Consider the following 680-nt stretch of genomic DNA (forward strand, 5'->3'; position numbering starts at 1 on the left):
AGCAAGGCTCCTTAAAGGATGCCAGCTGGATGCAGCAGGATGATGATGGTATGCACAGAAGGGCCAGGCATAAGACTTACACTTACTGAAGGTGACAATTAGTCCTGGGAGGGTGATGGCAGGGGAAAGGGAAAGTGGGCCAGTCAGAGTTTTTAGTTCTCCTTAGCCAAGGATATTCACAAATGGGATTTTTTCTCTTTGCTTTTTGCTTTTGAAACCTTGCAACTCTATCTATACATATATATATATACATATTTCAATATATCAAAAAGCATTTACTATATGAACCAAATGGGATTCTTGTCTGTTTTCTCATTGTTGTCATATGAGGTTTCAAATGCATATTGAGGGCAATTCTTTTCCCTCGTCAATCTTTGGAGGAAAAAGGTAATCAAAACCCATGTCATGGGGACAAGACACTGGGGGGAGGGGGGAAAAAATTGCATTTTGGTATCTACTCAAAATACATTAAACCAGTCAGAAAAAAATGACAGTCAGTCTGTACAAACTACAAGGGTAACACTCTGGACTTGTGAAAGCTTCAATTCCTTATGCAGGGTAACAGGGAGTGTCGTGATATATCAGTGTGCAGGCTATGAAAAGTGTCAGGCATTTTGTCTTGCACTCCAATAATGCAAGGAGAGACGATGACTGAGACAGAGAGAGTGTGGGCAAGATGT

General features: G+C 40.9%; 1 protein-coding gene across 1 annotated transcript in view; it reads right to left on the reverse strand.

The window, feature by feature from the left end:
* LOC119590580 (ephrin type-B receptor 1-like) overlaps window positions 1–680 on the reverse strand; it is a gene marked incomplete at its 5' end in the record, with an annotated part of 34,373 nt that overhangs the window by 12,043 nt on the left and 21,650 nt on the right.

Source organism: Penaeus monodon, chromosome 27 (genome assembly GCF_015228065.2).
Source record: "Penaeus monodon isolate SGIC_2016 chromosome 27, NSTDA_Pmon_1, whole genome shotgun sequence".
Classification (NCBI taxonomy): domain Eukaryota; kingdom Metazoa; phylum Arthropoda; class Malacostraca; order Decapoda; family Penaeidae; genus Penaeus; species Penaeus monodon.